Consider the following 14,490-nt stretch of genomic DNA (forward strand, 5'->3'; position numbering starts at 1 on the left):
GAGATGATAAGAAGCTTTTTTTTATTATTTTTTTAATGTTATTTTGTTCAAAATTCAATTCAATTCAATTCAATTCAATTTATTTAATAATCAATACATACATTACAAAGTAACATTTGAGGCGTATACATTTTAAAAACAAATTAAAAAGTAAGCAAGAAGACTCTTGTTAAATGTGTAGAAGAATCCCGCTTCGGAAAACTCCTTCGGACTCGTGGAACAGATCATACAGAACAATATCCAATGTGATATTGTTCAACATAGCGGTAGCTCTTCCAACAGGCATAACCATCGGCAGGTTGAATCTCAAATTTTCTCAAGTCATTAATCACACAAATAAAATAAATGTTGAACAAGCTAATAGTTGTGGTTTTATCATAAAATATAATTTGCAATTCCACCAAGAAATGTCAGTACAAAACGCAAATCTAAAAATAAGTATATATGACATATTCAATGGGTGCACGTATATATTTTAATTTTGTATTTATTACGTTCCCTCGGGTGAATGTGGGGCAAAACGTTGCACGATAGACGTTCGTATAGTGAAATAAGAAAATAATGCAAGGCTGAGATGAGCATTATCGATAAAACTAAGAAAGGAGTTTTGAGATGGTTTGGATATGTGGAACGAACGAGTGAATAAAGAATAGTTTTTAGCAAATCTATTGTAGTTTAAAATAAGAGCAGAAGAAAACCAATGAAAACTTGGCATGATAAAGTATTTCAAATACTTGGATGTGGTCAGTTCAGGAGTAGGAACAATCGGCGTGTACGTATGAGGAGATGCATGAATGTGGAAGAGGTGAAGGTTATTTTCAAAGACAGATTGGTGTGGCGTTCTATTTTTTTGCCTACTCCTACGGGGAAGCAGCGTGATGGTTAGTTAGTGAGTTAGTAGGATTATATTTAAAAAATATATATTTTTAAGGTTAAATATAATAAATTATCATTATCCTTAAATTTATTTTACACTTTTTTTCTGGACCTTTGCAGGTCCTTCTCTCAGGTCATTATACCTTCTTTCCAGTCTCTTTGACTGAGGGTCATTTACCTAGAACCTTATGAAACTGGTTTAAATGGATTTATTTATTTTTATTTATTTATTTGAACCCTTTTCGCAAAGTTCTCAGTACACAAAATAGAATATATCCACAACAAACATCAATTATACAACTTCTAAAAGAAAACTTCTTAAATCATCAATAAAAACTAGAAACATTGCCCAAAGATATGGAAAAAATACCATTCATTGATTCTGCAGTCACATTTTTAATTAAAGTTTTATATTATATGAAAGTGGTATTTAATAAGTAAAACTTAAATGAAAAATATCAAAATAATTTTACTATACCCATATACAATACAAAACAGAACCTACTAAAAAAATTTCGTATACTTGGGAATATAAATTTCAACAGCCTCCCTTTAGAAATTAAAAATATAAAAGACGCAAACATTCTAAAAATGAAACTTAATGAATACTTCAAACGTATACATAGTTTAAAGTAAAAAAAGTGAACAAGAAAACTCCCTCGCACAGCATAAAAATACAAAATATGTTCCCAAAGTGAATATATTTTAAATATTTGTACATAAACAGCCAAAGAAAATTTTCTTGGGCAACTAATAAGTATATTAAAATGAAAATGTTATCTTGTTTTTTTTTTTCTAAACATCAAAGTGACATTTTTGATTGTTTTCTTTTGTATCAGTAAACACGCATTTATTCTAGTCTTTTCCTCAATATACACTCGCTCACTCCTTTTAACAACATCAAATATCAAAAAAACCTGATTTTTTAAATCGTTTTTAATGATTAAAAATATAATAAAATGCATTAAAAATAAATATCAAGCCACTTATTGACCTTTTTCACGTACAACAGATATTTTTAGGTATAACCTGATGGTTTTGTCTCCGTTTGAATAATAAATAGTATATTAAAAAAAATTAATTAAACAATACCTTTTCTTCAAAATGCAAAAACATCACTTTCTGCCCTGTAGCGGGTAAATATTAGGTAAAAATATGCTGCTTTTGCTGGGATATAGTACATTTTCTGAGCATTCCGAAAACATGCACAACTGAATATTGACGTTGCTTTTTACTGTGCAACAGATCTTTTTAGGTAAAACCTGAAGGTTTATTCTCCATTTGAAAAATATTTAGTATATTTAAAAAAAATACTGAAACAATACCTTTTCTTCAAAATGCAAAAACAACACTTTCTGCCCTGTAGCGGGTAAATATTAAGTTAAAAATATGCCGCTTTTGCATGGATGTAGTACATTTTGTGGGCATTCTAAAAGCTGAAAATTGTTGATTTTTGATTCATGACATTTTTGAAAGGAGTGAGCGAAATACGATATTAAGATTCGTATTGTATTCAATTTAATCTTAAATCAATAAAAACGCATTTATTCTTTATATTTTTAAAGTATTTTTATAAAATATGTAATTACTCTATAAATAAATTTATAGAGATGTGATATTATCTATTACTCGGTCCAGGTAACAAGAATAATGTCGAGGTTGCTAAACGGTCACTTTCTATACAAGAGTCAGCCTCGCTATGAATATTGTGAAATCCTACTATGTTGTCGGTAATGGAAGAAGATCAATTACGGATAAATTTAATTAAGAAACGTTATATTTAATAAAGTTCATATTATTTTTTGACATCTCATCAAAGATGAAGAAGAATACGGAAGGCTTACGACCTTCATAAGCTGGTTTAAGTTATCGCTTTACACTCGTGTAACATTCATAAATTCTACACTCAAATTCTTGAAAATTCTAGATAAATGATCCAATTTCAAAACATTGTACTTGAATCACTAGAATTTCACTAGAGATTTCTCGGCTGTTCAAACTCAAAACACAGTAAGGGACATTTTTTTGTAGTACGTTTTTTTTGCATTTTAGGATTAACTAGATTCTACTTAGTCCAAAAATGAAAAAAAACGTACTAGAAAAAAAATCCCTTACTGTGTTTTGAGTTTGGACAGCCGATCTATTGGTGAGATAAAAAATAAAAGCAATAATTGGAGATAATCCAGCTTTGTGAACAAGTATTTGGAGACACACAAAATATTGTTTTTAATAAAATTATTTAATCGAGTATAAAAACATTTATTTATTTATTGCTTAAGCCTATTTTATAACAAATATGACAAAGTTCGACGATAGTTTAAAAAAAAAAAAAGTTTACGCATTCGTAAAAACCTGGGTGTGACAGACGTCAATAGTAAGGTAGAGGAAAGGCGATCGAGATGGTATGGGCACATATGATGTAGAGAACCTGATCATATTGTGAACTATGCAATCGCCATGGATCTTCCTCGAAGGACATCTTAGAGGAAGACCAAAATTCATAGATGCTGCAGAAAGATGACATGATTCAAAGGCTTGGCCTAGGTGACTTTGTCCATGATACATGTGGCGCAAAATTAATTACCCTATCGAAATATGTTTTTGCAAATGGCGATGTATGTCAATCATATTAAACGTTTGTAAAAACAATTTTTAGGTGAAGCAAAATTAATCATTAATTTTTGTTTTTAAATAACTTTTTTACTAAATAAAAAAAAATTGAATAATAGAATTCTTTATTTGGACCTTTGCATTTTTTTTCTGTTAAGTGGAAAAAACGATATCCGTCAAGTGGCTGCCGCCAGCGTTAATACACACATGTGTTTTATCATTTTGTTTGTATACTGCTGTTGTCTAGTTCACAAATCGCTCACTCCTTTCAAGAACATCATAAATCAAAAATTGCCAATTTTCAGTTGTGCATGTTTTCGGAATGCAAAGAAAATGTACTATATCCCAGCAAAAGCGGTATATTTTTAACTTAATATTTGCCCGCTACAGGGCAGAAAGAGTTGTTTTTGCATTTTGAAGAAAAGGTATTGTTTCATTAAAAAAAAAAAACTAGTTATTTTTTAAATGGAGAAAAAACCTTCAGGTTTAACCTAAAAAGATCTGTTGCACAGTAAAAAGTTCAATAAGTGGCTTGATATTTATTTTTAATAAATTGTATTATATTTTTAAACTTTAAAAACGTTCTCCTGAAAAATCAAGTTTTTTTATTTGTGACGTTCTTGAAAGGAGCGAGCGTACTGTCAAATATGATTGACGTACGACGCCATTTGCAAAAAAATATAACATCTTCCGATACGGTGATTAATTTTGCGCCATCTTTTCACAATTACAATGTTAGTACAAAATAGAGCTATTAGAAATATATCTCGTCTACTCTACACCACTTATGTAAAAGACGTTTATTTGAGCACTAACAAAATACCTTTTGACATGACTTATGAGATTTCAAATACAAAGCTTCAAATAATGTTTAAAACGACTCACAGCAACACCATACAGATTTTTAACAAAGAAATTGTAATAATATTGTATAAATATTGTTATGAAATAGAAAAATATGTATAACAAAGAAAATAAATACGACTTATGTGTGTAATACGTTTTGAAAAAAAAATATTAATGTTAAACCATTATACGTACGTAGGTAATTTTTTTAAAAATAAACTTCCGGAAAACTTAAAATCTATAGAAAATTATCAAATCTTTAAAACAAAAATTAAAAAAATATAAGACTCACCCCTACCTAGACTCTATACCAAAGAATATTTTTAAATGTTTTATTTACATTGTTTATTACTTATTTGAATTTACTTTGTTAAAAAAAAATTGTAATACAAACTCCTTTTCTAAACACAAGTATCTACTTTATTTAAGAGGTAGAAACGTTATATTTGAAATGTATTGTATATTTACCAACTATTTTGTATGATTTAAATATGTATTTTGTAAAAAAAATCAATAAAAAATAATGTAATTATTAAAAAATGGGATAAATATTTTTAAAATTTGAAATCTTCATAATGTTTAATTTACGAAAGATAAGTGAATTCATAGTTAAAACGTAACTTTGGTGCTGTTTTTCATACACGTAGCTAGGTCATTAAATTGAAGAGAAGAAAAAAAACTGGTTTTTCTGACGAGCTTTGACACCTGTATGACGCGAGAAGAGTCAATAATACAGAGGCTTAATACGTCGCGAATTCAAAGAAACCGATAATCACTGGAAATTACTCATTAAGCACAATGGATTTATATTTCAAACTAAAGGAAAATTCATGATTGCTTTTATACTAGTACAAAGATTTTATATTTTTATTTGCAAAATGATCACTGGAAAATACTCATTAGGAACAATGAATTTATATTTTAAATTGAAGGAAAATTAATGATTTTTTCATACTAGAAAGATTTCATATTTTTAATATTTTATTGCTTTATTTGCAAAATTGGTAATGAATGAATTTAACAATGACTATGTCATTAGGATATTTCTAATTTATTTGTTAATATAATTATTAAACATTATTAAAACCCTTATCCGCACCCCAATGGTGCATAGGGTACTGTGTCTTATAAACGCAGTGTTATCATGATCGTTTAACACATGAAGGAAAGGTGATCAGCCCTCCGCTTCAGGTACCAGTCCATGGTAATATTGAATAAATGTTACAGTGAAAAAATTACTTATATTTATTTTACCCCCCTTGGGAATCGAGCCCGGGACCTCCGGAACGGTAGCCGAGCGTGCTGACCATTACACTACGGAGGCGGACAATATAATAGTTATGATTATTGTAAATTAAACTAGTGTTAAATTAACGTTTGTGTATTAATACTTGCTGATAACAATAAGTAACGTTAATTTTTATTAAATAAGTTTTAGAATCGTACATTCAATGTGATGAGATCATTTGGACCTCTTTGACTTATATTGTTTCGTATTATTTATTATTTTATTTTATTAAAATTGAATAATTAAATTTTGTTTTAATTTGTACCAGAAGATGAAAACGTCTGTCGTTTTCGAAACTAGTCGTAAATAAAAATAAAACTCGATTAAGTGGATTATTCAAGTGTTTAATTTTAATAAAATAATCATGTCATTCCACATAGTTAATGCCGAATCAATAAATAAAATATTTATTATTTTCATATGAACATTTATGTGTATGTACATTTATGTATATATAAAATATTTAAGCAGATTTTGCACATAACTTCTTCTTCTTCTTAAAACCCTCATCAGCACCCAATGGTGCATAGGGCACTGCATCATGTAAACGCAGTGTTATTTCGATCGTTAACATATGAAGGAAAGGTGATCAGCCCATTGCTTTATGTACCAGTCCAGGGTTATATTTAATAAATATTAGAGTGAAAAAACACGTACGTAAGTAACTAATTATCTGACTATCACGCCATATTCTCGCAGAACTAGGCAGAGAGAATAGAACGCCACACTACTTTGTCTTCGTAAACGAAATGTTGAAAAGTCAATAAAACAAATTTTGATATCTCAAACTAACTCATTAACCCGATGGTTGCCAGAGACGAGATATCTCGGCAAATGGCGGAGTGCCTGTATGGCCAGAGACGAGATATCTCGTCAGTACTTTTGATGACGTATTACTCCGCAGTTTTAACTCATATTGACAATCTGTCAAAAACGGAACATACATTGCCTTCAGTTGAAGTTGTCACAAAATATTTTATAAAGTTTTTAAATACTTTTAAGTGATTTATCGGTATCACTTTCAGCTGACAGTTGACAGATGTCATTAGGGCTACCACTCAAACCACTTGAAATATTGATTATTTTAATCGATTGTTTTGAACGCCAGGGGTTTTTATTTTGCTCAATTTTTTTGTGTTTTTCTTATTATTTTAAAATATTCCATTGATAAATAATAGTTGTGTGTTAATATTAAATTTAATAAAAACTTGCGTGTGCGACTTAGTGTGACAACCCTGAAAATTTGAAACTGGTTTAACTTCAAGAATAAAACTCTAACAATCGATGCGGGATATAATGTTTGGTAAGTAAATTATGATTCAATAAAAACAACAAAAAAAAAACTTTAGACAACTTTTTTTTTTCAAAAAAATACTTGGCCTGTTGAGCACTGCGGCGTAATTTATTTGCGGCTATGAAAAGGTTAATGGTTCAAATCCAGAATATAAGTGAACAGAAATTCAAAACACTCAAAATATTTTTAAGTTATATTTTTATTTTTTTAATGTTTTCCGCAGATACTTTTTGGCACATTTTATAAACTTTTTAAAATTAATTGACTTTGTTTTCACCACTTTTTTTAATTAATACAATTTAACCTACCGGTTTCGACAATACCTTGTCATCATCAGGGTTTATTTTAAATCAAAAACATTAAAATACTCTCACCAAAAACTTCCTCACACTTCCATAAAAATCTGGTAAGTATTTTAATGTTTGTGATTTAAAATAAATTTTGATTTAAAACCCTGATGATAATTAATTTTATAAAGTTTATATTTTTATCATTAAAGATACCACTAAATAATAATGTTAGGGAAATTATAACTAAAAAACGGATTAGGTAATTACTCCATTTCCGGCTTCCGGAATAATTCTTCCGGAACGTCCGTGTCTTGGAGAAATATTGTACAATCATTGCGATACTTCTATCTAGAGCAAATCGAGGAAGTTATGCGCGCTGCTTGCTAACCTACTTTAAAGTTTACTGTAACATGTCAGAAAATACTGTTTAATTATTTCTTAATGATGTAAATATTAAAATACTTTCTGGCGTATCATTCAAAAGTGGATATTGAACATAAATGAATACGCTGAACTCAATTGGCTCCATTTTAATCAGCATTTTTTACCTGCAATATTTCTCTGTATCATTATCATTAATGTATTTTTGGTTGGTTGAAGACAGCAACAAGCAATGCACATATGTACATATACTGTACAAATCGTTAAAATAAATTATTTTAACAATCTCTTTATCATTCAACGATCACATTGTGTAAAAGTAATATTACACATTTTAAGTGGTATTACACAAAGTGAAGATGAATGATAAGAAGAGTGTTTTATTACCATACTTTATAGTTAAATGGTTTTCATTTGCCAAATTCATTTATTTTATTTTTTTAACATCTCAACATAGATGAAGAAAAATAAAGATAACTGGATATTTACAGGGTTTACGGCCACATATAGGCTAGTGAAGTGATCACTTTACGCACGTGTAACATTCACCATTCTAATCATGATTGACAACCATACAACTTCAATATTTGGAAATTTATTTTAATGACGTTCCATGATTGAGTTCACATCAGTCATCCATGATTGGATTTAGAAAGCTTTTATTTAGAAGAGACCCTTTTATTTTATTTAACTCTAAGTGGAGACACCCAGATTTGTGAACAAGTATTTGGACACACTCAAAATGTTGTTTTTAATATATTTATATATGAACAATGAAGAGAAGATTTTTAAATAAATGATGGCTGTAAGCAGTTTTGGTTCGAATGATTTTCCAGTTTTAAAATAAATAAATAAATAAATAAATAAAACCCTTATCCGCACCCCAATGGTGCATAGGGCACTGTGTCATATTAACGCAGTGTTTTCTTGATCGTTTACACATGAAGGAAAGGTGATCAGCCCTCCGCTTCAGGTACCAGTCCATGGTAATATTGAAAAAATATTACAGTGAAAAAATCACTTATATTTATTTTACCCCCCTTGGGAATCGAACCCGGGACCTCCAGAACGGTAGCCGACATAAAATAAAAGGCAATGCTTTTAATATATTGATATATGACCAACTCAACATAAGACTCTTTGCTTAAGTGAGCATAATGCACTCACACGCAATCGCTCTTGTTTTATGAATATTTTAGGTGAAACTCGTCTGAAAATTTTCTAATTGAACACTTCTTTAGCGGTTTAAAGACCTCATTGGAAATTGTTAATGAATTATGATTTATTAATTTGGTGTAAATCCACACGCTATTTTAAATCGTGCTTGCATGCATCGAGTAGATACGGAAATAAATTATGTAGAAAGGAGGATTATTGTAATCATAACACTGTGTATGTTATCCGGATATTGGAATCTTGAAAAACTTTTCAGGAAGCTAACAAAACATACATTTTTTGACATATCGCTCACTCCTTTCAAGAACGTCATAAATCAAAAAACTTGATTTTTCAGGAGAACGTTTTTAAAGTTTAAAAATATAATACAATGTGTCAAAAATAAATATCAAGCCACTTATTGAACTTTTTACTGTGCTACAGTTTTTTTTAGGTGAAACCTGAAGGTTTTTTCTCCATTTGAAAAATATTTAGTATATTTCAAAAAATAATTAAACAATACCTTTTCTTCAAAATGCAAAAACAACACTTTCTGCCGTGTAGCAGGTAAATATTAAGTTAAAAATATGCATCTTTTGCTGGGATATAGTACATTTTCTGGGCATTCCGAAAACATGCACAACTGAAAATTGACGATTTTTGATTTATGACGTTCTTGAAAGGAGTGAGCGATATCGCTCACTCCTTTCAACAACGTCATATTTAAAAAATCTTCAATTTTTAAGTTGTGCGTATTGTTGGAATGCCCAGAAAAGGTAATTTATCCCAGCAAAAGCGGCATATTTTTAACTTAACATTTACCCGCTACAAGTGTTGTTTTTGCATTGTGAAGAAAAGGTACTGTTTTATTATTATTTTGAATATACAGTTTATTTTCATCAAATGGTGAAAAAACATACAGGTTTTACCTAAAAAGATCTGTTGCACAGTAAAAAGTTCAATAAATGGCTTGATATTTATTTTTAATACATTTCATTATATTCTTTAACATTAAAAACGATCTCCTGAAAAATCAAGTTTTTTCTATATTTGACATTGTTGAAAGGAGTGAGCTATATCCACATAGATAAAGAAGATTATGGAAGTCTAGGTATTATAGAAAATGAGAGTTTTGGTACCCAATAAGCATCTTCAAACCCTTATCCGCACCCCAATGATGCATATGGCATTGCACCATGTAAAAACAATGTTATCTTGATCTTATTTAACACATGAAGGGAAGACAATCAAGTGAATTTTCACTCTAATATTTATTCAGTATTACCCTGGACTGGTACCTGAAGCGGAGGGCTGATCACATTTCCTTCATGTATTAACGATCAAGATAACACTGAATTTATGTGATGCAATGCCCTATGCACCATCGGGTGCGGATGAGGGTTAATATTATTATTTTTGAAATATTATTAAGGTTTGTTAGGTGATATATTTAGCAACTGTTTGGCAAATATAAGAAAATGGTTCATAGTATGATACTTGTGAAAGTGTATTTGATTTCTCTTGGTAACAGTTAAAATTTCAGAGAGTAATTAAATTAATTTGCAAGCATTATTTTTGACTTTGCAATAAAACGCATATGCCAAATGCTGGTAAAAACGCATATGTAATCATATATTTAATAAGAACGCGATTTATTTCCTGATGTGTAATGTGTGAATATACGATTTTTAACACTCATTATATTTCCTATTAAATTTGCAAACGCATCAAAAAATTTGCACCCTCATCAAAATACAATATTTATTTTGCACTATCAAATATATCTCTCTCTCTCTCTCTCTCTCTATCTCTCTCTCACACACACACACACACACACACACATATACACATAGTCTTTGACCCTTACTATAACAATGGTACACAGAATACTTAAATCGATTGATGCAGTGTTGTATTGATTTTGTAAAAGCTTTAAATTATGAAAATGGTATAAGTGTCTCAACTTAGATGGAGTATTTATCGTTTTTGTGATAAATAAAATGGAAGTACGAACATTCCAGGTCTAACAAACTGACCATTGGCTGACTTAAGTGATGACTTTATACACTTGTGTAACGTTCACCATCTGCCCATTATTGCATCAATTTTTCAAAGATATATAAATGTTGACGGAATCCTTTCGTATGTTAGTCGTAATTTTCAGACGTGGAATATTGGCTGACGGTAGTGCCATCAGTTGAGAATATGCTTGATATGATGGGAATTCAATTCCGTGAAAATACGTCATAACCCTACATCAATACATATATAATACCATTTCCTCATCAGGCAAACTATAGTCTATAGTTGACCGGACGATGGAATGGTTATTCCAAAACCGGCAGTCGTAAAGTAGAATTTTTAAGAGGTATTGAAACAGTATTAAAACGATGAATGATAAGAAAAGTGTTGTATTACCATACCACAAAATAATTAATGCTTTTAAAATACAAAAAATGGGCATTTTAAGTACTGTTTAAAAAATCACCTTATTGATAAGTAAAAAAATCACCTTATTATTCTTAATTTATTTAGTTTTTTTTAAGTACTGCTTAAATATTGACTGAATTCGTAAATATATAACTAAAATGTAACATTGTTTTAAAATCACTATAATTTATAAATAGTGATTTTAAAACATAGTAACATTTTAATTATAAAATGTAAAATCACAAAGTTAGTGCTTCAAATATAAATTATAAATTTGTAAAACTTATCATAAAAAGAGCGCTATTTACAATTTAGATTTGAAGCACTAACTTTGTGATTTTCCATTTTATAATTGAAATACAACTTTGTTAAAAAAAAAAAAATTTCAATAAAATAAAAATTATGATAAATATAATGATTTAAAAAAAGGTTATATTTTAATTATGGAGTGTTATTTTACTATTATTTGATACAAAGTAAATGATGTTTTGTCCACCTCCGTAGCGCAGTGGTCAGCGCGTTTGGCTACCGTGCTGGAGGTCCCGGGTTTGATTCCCAGGAGGGTCAAAATAAATATGGCCGATTTTCACTCTCATATTTATTTAATATCACCCTGGACTGGTACAAGAAGCGCAGGGCTGATCACCTTGCCTTTATGCAATTAACGATCAAGATAACACTGCGTCAATACGATGCAGTCCCCTATGCACCATTGGGTGCGGATAAGGGTAAGAAGAAGAAGAAGAAATGATGCTTTAAAAAAAAACATAAAATAAGGTATCATCTTATCAAAATCAAAATCTTCAATTTGAACTATTATTATTTTATTTATTTTTATTACACGGTTTATATTTTTATGAACGTTACACTAGGCAGTACCCGTGACGAGTCGTTCATTAACCTTGTAAAGAAATATTATTTTGAAATTACAGGTATGCAACAATAATAATTTGATTTGCTGACTTCAACTTGGTGGGTGACCATATTGATTGTGATTGGTTGTCCTGAATTCGTTTCAATTTACTATAGCATTGCATAATTCATAATAGAATTTGAAAAAACATCAAAAATCTCACCAATAGATGACTCTAGTGAAGTTCTAGTGATTCAAAAACAAGGTTTCTAAATTGGCTCATATATCGCTCACTCCTTTCAAGAACGTCATAAATCAAAATTCGTCAATTTTCAGTTGTGCATGTTTTCGGAATGCCCAGAAAATGTACTATATCCCAGCAAAAAAGGCATATTTTTAACTTAATATTTACCCGCTCCAGGGCAGAAAGTGTTGTTTTTGCATTTTGAAGTAAAGGTATTGTTTAATTATTTTTTAAAAAAACTAAATATTTTTCAAATGAAGGAACAACCTTCAGGTTTCACCTAAAAAGATCTGTTGCACAGTAAAAAGTTCAATAAGTGGCTTCATGTTAATTTTTAACACATTGTATTATATTTTTAAACTTTAAAAACGTTCTCCTGAAAAATCAAGTTTTTTGATTTATGACGTTCTTGAAAGGAGTGAGCGATATATAAAACTTCCAAGAATTTGAGTAGTGTGGTTGTCAATAATGGGTAGAATTGGTGAATGTTACACGTGTGTAAAGTGATCACTTAAACCAGCCAATGACGGTCGTCAGCCCCGTTAATGCCCAGGCTTCCATATTCTTCTTCATCTTTGATGAGATGTCAAAAAATAACATCAAAAATAGTTTGTTTTTTTACGATGATAAGCCACATAATAAAAAATACTTTAAAAATACATAAAAAGTTAATAAGTATGTATAATGTTGAAAAAAATCACTTTAATGATTCGTAATTATAAATTTATTTAAATTTACCAAAGTATTGCATAATTCTTGACATAATTTGTAAAACAAATTATTAAAAGAGTGTTATTCCACTATCATATGCCACAAAGTTAATAATGCTGTATGGTATTAAAAGTTATTTATAGATTTGGCGTTTAATTTAAAGAACTGCATTTTAATTTATATATCAAATGTCAAAATCAAACACTGATTTGTAAAGTCACTGTGACAATTGTTTCGCCTTGTTATGGCATTTCAAACTAATTTTTAGTTTAAACCTTACTTTGAAAATGCCATAATAGGTCGAAACAATTGTTACAAATTTAATTTTTATGTGTTTTTAACAATAAAATACAATTTAGTAGACTCTAAAAATCAGTGCTTGATTTAAACATTTAATATATGAATTATAATTTTTACTTACTTATTTTTATTACTTCTAGTACATACCACTTTAAATAAAAATCTATTGTGACAGATCATTTTCAAACATCGTACTGAGTAAAACTTAAATTAAAAAATTGATAGGTTTTACCACAAAGTGACTGCCGAATCAATTGATGAAAGTATAAATTATAAGTTATATTGAAAAAAATCATCTCGGTGATTGGTGATTATCAACTTGTTGAGTTTTACTTCATTCTTGGCTGTATTTATGAGATATTTATCTCAGAACTTAATAGAAAAAAACATTATCTATGGAATTATCTTCGAAATAGGCGCGCACCGGTCATATATTGCAAAAACGTTGAATTCCAAGCGAGCGTTGCAATAATGTACAAATTCCCGTACATTTCCTTATTTCGTAATATACTTTCAAACTCACCTCGAAGCAGCACGACAAACAAATACAACTTAAAACACTCGAGAATTGCAAATGATCAAACTAAAGGTAACACAGAATTCGGGTAAAACACACAAAGAAAGCTGTTTGGTAATAAGCACCTTTTGGTTGAGAAAACTTGATGAAACTGGCCTAGGCTGCCGGAGGAACGAATTTCAAGCGGTGCGGCTTCTAGCACTGATGACGCTCGACTGCGATCAACTCTAGAATTTCCAGCCTTTTATGTCGCAAACACAGCTCTTCAAAATGTTGTAGTTCCAACTGGGAAAATTGCAACACTTCGCAAAAAAGCCTCGCGATACTGAAAGTACTGAAAATTATCAACATTAGTATGGTTTTACCATTTTTACTATGTGTATCAAATCTCTATTTTCTTTTTGAAGATTTCAGAATGGAACAGGCATGCGGTATCGTGTGTGCATCGCTACAAAGAAACGCGCATAAGTTATATCAAAATTGGTACTGTAATACATGGTGTTTGTTTTTATGCAATTATACTTTTTCAATAAATGAAATGCTATTTTAAGCATTAATTAATAAAATGATACGTACTTCATATTTCAAAAAAAGGCGATTAACAAGTTTGAAGAGCAACACTTACATTATCATTCATCGTTCACTTTGTGTAGTACCACTTTAAAAAACAATTATTCGTGATTACCAGGTCATTC

At 29.8% G+C, this 14,490-nt stretch overlaps 1 protein-coding gene across 1 annotated transcript in view; it reads right to left on the minus strand.

Moving 5' to 3' along the window:
• The window catches only part of LOC148301172 (alpha-tocopherol transfer protein-like), a 31,723-nt gene extending 17,709 nt beyond the window's left edge, over positions 1-14,014 (minus strand). Inside the window, exon 1 of the mRNA XM_088273692.1 lies at positions 13,921-14,014. The gene's annotated coding sequence lies outside the window, so the exon portion shown is untranslated. The remainder of the gene's footprint in view (positions 1-13,920) is intronic.
• Positions 14,015-14,490: the final 476 nt, after the last annotated feature.

The sequence above is a fragment of the Brachycentrus maculatus genome, unplaced genomic scaffold (genome assembly GCF_059751285.1).
Source record: "Brachycentrus maculatus isolate JH-2025_06_01 unplaced genomic scaffold, ASM5975128v1 h1tg000597l, whole genome shotgun sequence".
NCBI classification, from domain to species: Eukaryota; Metazoa; Arthropoda; class Insecta; order Trichoptera; family Brachycentridae; genus Brachycentrus; species Brachycentrus maculatus.